The following is a 6,255-nucleotide window of genomic DNA, read 5'->3' on the forward strand; positions in this document are numbered from 1 at the left end:
AGTCCCAGTGTCCTAGATGGGAAGAATAGCCTTGAGTTTGTGCGCTCTGTGTATTTCTGCTGTACCACTAATGATATTTGATTTTTATAAAAAGTCTTTATTCTTGACTGGGTGGCAAAACTGAAATAACATAGTCACATGTCTTGTTAAGCTTTTTGCATTCTTAAATGTTTTATTCCCAAAACTGTGGGTTTGTTCTTGTTTTGGGGGTATAGGGTGTTTGTTTTCAAGTTCTACAGCATGGCTTCTATAAGGTACTTCACTTATCTGTTTCTTTGTATTCTACAATCGTTTCTTGGAAAGGAGAGAGCAGTGGTGGGTACTTTCCGTAATATCGTCATTTTTTTGGACCAAAAACAGAATCTGTGTGCTCCAGCAGTAGGGAAGCTTGCTTGGTTCTGCAGACTCAGGATTTTTCTAGAGGGTTTGCAACATCTTGCCTGAAGGTACAAAGGTGCATAATTATTTCTGGAAAAAAATGGAAATACGTTATGATAACCTTGATAAAGGCTGATGGTTCTTCTGCAACAACAAGAAATTTCTAAGAATTTAGAAAACATATTTATAATCCCTGTTTTAAAAGGGTGGAAACATATATTTCTAACAACTGGATATGAAGCTTAGTTTAGGAGAGTGTCTGATGCTTGATGTAAAATGTTTTGATACAATTTTTTCTGTTGTGTTTTTTTTGTTGTTGTTTTGTTTATTCTGATTTATTTCAGTTAGAAATGCCTTTCCACTCATTATCTTAAATAACGTATTTAATAATTCTGGTGTACCCAGGCTACCTTGTTCTGATAAAGTATTTGAGAATTATGCTGTGTTTGGATAACACAGGAGAAAGCAGCACAGAGTTATGCTTCCCGTTCCCATTTATGAATCTTGAAACTGTTAAAATCAGAGAGATATGTTTTTAGTTTTAGTGATGTTTTTAGGCTGGGTTTTTTTTTAACCATCTATTGTTACAATTCTTTCTGCACTTTAAAAATATTATTTTGTTATTTTGAGGAGTACTGTACAAAAATCTGGGAGAAACATTTATTTTAAAAAGTGTGAAAATGGAATTGTTTTGTCAGGATGATTCAGAGGCAGATGTGTCTGAAACTTTAAAACAGTCATGTTGTATTTCAAGCTTGTCTGTATTTACTCTTGAGAACTGAATTTTCGTTGTTCCTAGGATTACTATAAAGCTGCTTTCAAGTTAGGAGACCTCTGGAGGAGGTCTTAGTAAAAGATGCCCTGATACCCTGATGTGATGTGATGTGTTTTGTTTTTTTTAAATTACCTTAGAAAAAGAGATTATGATCTCTGATAGTTTACTGATAATATTGTGATGAGATTATCTGCTGAACACATAACCGTTTCCAAAATGTTACTCTGCATGTTCTGCATATTTGAGATTGCAAATTTGTGCCCAAGCGCCCAAACTGTTAAACATAGCGGTTTTTGGATGTCAGGTTTCCTATCTTTTTAACGTGTTCCTCAATGCCTTTTTGCTTTCTTGGTCTGTGCAGTGACACCTATTTTATTCCACTTCATTGACTTTGCAACTGTTAATTTGGCATTGTCCATGTGAGGAGGGTTTTAGAAAGCAATCCTCTCTCTCCTCCTCAACTTGCCAGTGTGTCAGCTCCATTACTCTCTTGGTTTTTGTAGCTGTTTCGAGATCAGTTGACAAATTCAGTTCTTTTGGCTGGGGGTGCAAGTGGGGGGAACTGATCCACTTGTGTGCACATGTGTCTTGTAAAGAATTTTTTTTTTTTTAATCATCTACGTTTATTGCCAGACTCTATCAGTTTGCTGGCTCTGCAAGATTGATTGCTTCAACCACAGGATGTTTCCAAAACTGATGTCTGATGCTGTAAGCTTCTGAAGTTAAGGCATAAACAGTAATTACTGCAGGGAGGGACTGCTAAAGGAGGATTTTAGATATAGGAAATGTGTATTGTTTGTCTTTTGGATCATTTATAAAACTGAAGGTTGTACTGTATGTGTTCTTTAAAAATCCTAGGGCTTTCTGCATGCAAGTATTTTAAGTAGTGACTGGCCAAAATCCAGACTGGGCAATGATGTTCTCTCTACCTAATGTTCCCCCATAGCTTTGGTTGGATATGGTGTCTCTTAGTTCACATCCTGAGCAGTTGAACAGCATGGCTGTGTGCAGTTGCTACATCTCACCCCAGCAGTGGCTTAATTTGGGGGGGTTTAATGATTTGTGTATGCATAAATCAGGCTGCAAAGTTCTCTGGAGCCCTTCTGGATGGCAGGTGTATCTAAGTGTAAAGCTGTCATTAGCAGGAGCAGGTGTTTTGGCCTGGCAGGGAAATAGAAGGGCTTTCTAGAATTGTGGGGTTGTTTTCTTCTGTCAGCATGCTTTACATTTCTGGTTTTGTTTCCAAGATTAAAAATACAAATGGAGAAATGAAATTAAACATAGCTGTGTGGCTGAGCAGTTCTGTAAGTCAGTCTCTTAAAGGAAACTCTACTTCCAGTAGCACAGATGTTTGTTTGTGCGGGGGCCGGAGTCATCTCCATGACATGTCTAACCTCAACCAGACAGAAATAGTAGAATTCATGAATGAACTTTTTTTTTCACCTTTTCCCCATTGGCAGTGCTTAGTGCTGTTACTCTTATCACAGTGAGGCGATAGACTTGTGTGAAGACAGAAACAGTAGTTAAAATACTAACCACTCTTTGCATAACTGCATGGCTGAAATGTTCCAGCACACAAGTAGAAAACATGAAGAAACTCAGACTTGGGGTTGGTGTATTGTATGTGTACATTCCAAATATGTAGTCCCTGGTTGTGTTATGTTGAAGGTTTGTTTAGGGGGAAAGGATGGGGGAAATGGGTTGATGCAGAGGTGCTATAATTGTGATTGAATATGAAGGGGGAAAGAGAAAATTACCTGCCCAAATTGCTGCTTGTTGAGTTCTGAGATTACAGGTTGTCTGGATGTATGTCATGAGTATCCTTAATTTTGGTCGTGTGTTGTAGAACTTTTTGGATAACAGAGGTATGCCTGAGTGTATTTTATTTGCTTTACTGATCCATTTTAAAGATCTCATTGGATTTCTTGCATCTTTCTGCTCTGGACCCTGTTTATAAAGGTCCTTCTATTGTCTTCAGTCTTCATCCTGTTTTTTTTTTTTTTTTTGAAAAGTCTTTCTGTAAGCCTAACAAAGAGGGGGATTGTGTGTTTTGATACTCTGTCATCTCTGTCTTCCCTAGTATGTCCGGTTTTCTTATTAGGGCATAAACTCATATGGAAAAAGGAGTCTTTTGGAGGCAGGGGAAAAAAGGAAAAACTGTACATTTACAAAAGGAAGTAGTAATCTTGATTTGTCACTCTGAGAGCTCTGAAGCAATTATAAGCAGCAAGGGTGACCTGTGTATTCATCCATTAATGTTTAGCAGCAAATTTGGAGCTATTTTTTGCTCTTGTTTTTGAACACTGAACCGTGATTTTAACTGTGAAAACCACAACATGTCCTCCAAACGTCAGTTTGTGTGGATTTCAGGCAGGTAAAACTATTTGACGGGTTGGGAGTCTGGCTTCCAAGCTGATCAAAATGACTAGAGGTACTTAAATGAGAAATTATACAAAAGACACTTATTCCACTTGTGGAAATACTACTAATTTTTTTGTTAAAGAATTATTTCTGTAATGAAATGGAATGATACAGACGTCCTGATATATAACCAGTAGTCAGTCCATTGTGATTTGTCTTCCTATAGCTTCATTGCATAAAATGAATGCAGAATCCATATGTAAACCATGAGCCAGGAATTAAAAATTAAATGCTGATTGTTGCTCTTCTAACTTTCTCTAGCAGAATAGCACCGATGGTGAACTTTGGCTTTGTTATTTTGAGCACAGGTTCATACTTTCAGTATTCTGTTAGTATGAATCAAAACAGGATCTTACGAGGTACGACCAGAAGTTAATTTTTTTTTTAAAGCCAGCAGTCACTTGTGTTGCTGTTTTTCTTCACCTCTTCTTTCTTCTCTCTTTTCTGTTCTTATCATGTTCCCTACCTTTTTTTGTATGTGTGTGTTTTATTTTGGGGTGGTTTTTATTTTTTACCTTGACTTCCGTCTGTCCCTGGGATGTGGCAGAGCACTTTATTGATGACCTGTGTAGCCAGAACCTTTGAGGTTCAGATTAGTTCAAGGATCATCTGGCTTTCATGGTAGTTCAAAGGAGTGACTGTGGCACTTAATACAAAGGATCCTGAGACACATCTGAACTCTGAAGATGCCAGCTATAGAGGGCACAGCCGCTTCAGAGGAAAAACTGGGGGGAAGATGAAAGGTAAGAAACAAGATAGGGGCTGAACAAAGAGTGGAGGGCGGAAGTTTGTAACAGAGGGAAAGAAGCTGATGCTACTTCCAGAGCTGAAGGGCTGGGTTTATAGGGAAATCTGTTGCTCCTCTTATCGGAAACAAAAGATAAGCTGTGTCAGTTTGTGGTTTTTCTTCTGTATCTCTTTTTCAACACAGGGGCAATAGTTTTGCAATGCTAGCTCTCAATTGCTTTCATTTTGCTTGCCCTGTTCTGGGAAAAGGGGATTGGGGAGGAACCAGGAAATTGTCGACCAATAAATCTGACCTTGGTGGTAGACAAGATGCTAGAGGCATTAAGAAGGGATGAGATCACAAAACATCTGGAGAAATATGAGCTGATAATGGCTAGTCAGCTAGACTTTTGGAGAGTAAGTCTCATCTGATGGAATTATTTGTGGAGAGGTCATAGGAAACAGGCTGGATCCAGTGTACTGTAGAAAGCCTGCTTTGGATGACAAGGAAGTCAGATGCTGAGAATTACCTAGTACAGTGTAACTATACTGTACTACATCTTTGAAAGAGCGTAGCCTAGAGATTGCTCATCTTCCTTCCACTGAGCAGACTATGTAAGTCTTTGACTATCTCTGTTACTTTCTAGTGTCCTTTTAGAAAGGTTTTTCTTCCAGAACATTTTTTTTGTGTAGGAAAACCCATTCTTTAAGCCACAGCTTCACATTTTTGAAGGGTGAAGTCCGAATGTGTCTTTTTTCAGTAAAAATTACTCCCCAAAAATCTTTATTCCAACATTTTCCCCCACCTTTTTCGCAAAATACTTTCAGTTCTTTAGAGAAGTCATGCTAGGCTAGATGTTTCTCTCTGTGTTTGTAAACTGACTGACTGGTACTTACGTGCGAGTGACACCAAACACACTCTCACTTTGAATGGCAAAGAGGAAGAGCTCAAATGTTGATGCCCACATTATTTGTGTCAGTCCTGGAAGTTTACTTTCATATTCTGTTTTATTGTACATCAGAAGCGAAACAAAGTAGGTCTCAATTTTATCTCTAAAAGTGGAGTAGCATCATAAATACTGTTACTTGTTGTTAAAAGAGATTTTAGAATGAGCGATCTAGGACATTGCAAGTCCTGTTAAAGCAAGCTTAGGAATGCTTGATACAGTGGATCATGCAGAAACTGCCTGCATTAGCTTTGATCCTCTTTTTCATTCCTTCATTTTTGAGAAGGAAAAGGTAGGGCGCGGGGGCGGGGGGGGAGGTCGTCCATGTGTGGTTTTCTGTTCTTTTTTTTCTCTCAGTAGGCATATTGAGAAGTCATCAGCTTTGGATTTAGGAAGAAAGAAGTACTAAGTGAGTATGCTATTTTGAGGTAAAGACAGAGCAAGAGAGTAAAGCTTGCTTGGTGTACTTGCAGGAATGGTTTTAGGCAAGGTGCTGTGCCATGCATTTTAAATTCGACGCCTTGTCCTCACTTGAAAATGTCTTCCCCTGCAGCCCCTGTGTGGATGCCAGAAGGTTCCTTCCCTTCCAACATTCCCTGCTGGTGCTCCCCCTGCCTAAGCACCATCAGTTGCACTCCTTGCCTGTGCCCGTGGCTTCCCCTGCCTAAACTTGCTCTGTGTTAGCACTCTTCGCCCTAGACTTTACCACCTGAAAAAGCTGGGGAGGACTTTGATGCTTTTAGAGCAATACATCGTGACATGTAGTGTATCTCCTTTTATCCACTTTTTATGTTACTATTAATTCTCTTAAAAATTAAGGTGCTGGTTGGTCTCCAGACTCATTCAGGAAACAAACCTTAATATGTATTGGAAAGAGGGATTTACTTAACATTTGAACGTTTAATTTGAATGCATTTTAAAGACAGAGCATTGTGAAAAAACAAACAACAAACAAACAACTGTCAGCCGTGTGGGTTTTTTCCCCTTTTACATATTGAAGTAACTGAT

At 38.8% G+C, this 6,255-nt stretch overlaps 1 protein-coding gene across 1 annotated transcript in view; it reads left to right on the forward strand.

The window, feature by feature from the left end:
* The window catches only part of AKT1 (v-akt murine thymoma viral oncogene homolog 1), a 66,556-nt gene that overhangs the window by 678 nt on the left and 59,623 nt on the right, over positions 1–6,255 (forward strand). The window lies entirely within an intron of this gene.

The sequence above is a fragment of the Cariama cristata genome, unplaced genomic scaffold (assembly GCF_000690535.1).
Source record: "Cariama cristata isolate BGI_N322 unplaced genomic scaffold, ASM69053v1 scaffold13446, whole genome shotgun sequence".
Lineage (NCBI taxonomy): Eukaryota > Metazoa > Chordata > Aves > Cariamiformes > Cariamidae > Cariama > Cariama cristata.